Here is a 491-nt window from a genome sequence, read left to right as displayed (position 1 = left end):
GAAGCTTACTTTGGAAGGTAAACAGTTAGTCTTCCGCTGGTTCCTGTATCCTCTGTATAGAAAGAAATGTCATTGAACCCATCCTTGTCAACTCAGAAGGGACGATATTTACTACTAGATGATGTGCTCATTTTCTTTGGCTTTTGTTTTTGTTTTAGGTGGATAATGGATGTTCCAATATGTATTCCCTTTGGTGTTGTGTACTGCTTGTTGCAGAAATATCATGTGTGTGTTGAAATAGGGTAGTGTGACAATAATATTTAATGTTGATATAATTTTTTTTTAACAGTTTCTTATCTTCTTTTTACATTTTTTTTGTGCTGTGTGTGAGTCAAGGTTATGAAAATATTTTTATGTAATTTTCCTGTATGTTTAAATGTATTTGGCTAGTGAGTGTGTTTATACATTTGCATATAAGTGAGTGTTTATACAAATAGGACAGACAGTCCGATAACTAGACAGACAAAAACGAAATAGTGATTGATTCTAAA

The sequence above is a fragment of the Penaeus monodon genome, chromosome 21, assembly GCF_015228065.2.
Source record: "Penaeus monodon isolate SGIC_2016 chromosome 21, NSTDA_Pmon_1, whole genome shotgun sequence".
In the NCBI taxonomy this organism is placed as follows: Eukaryota; Metazoa; Arthropoda; class Malacostraca; order Decapoda; family Penaeidae; genus Penaeus; species Penaeus monodon.
The sequence above is the reverse complement of the archived record's forward strand: the minus strand, read 5'-3'. Positions refer to the sequence as shown.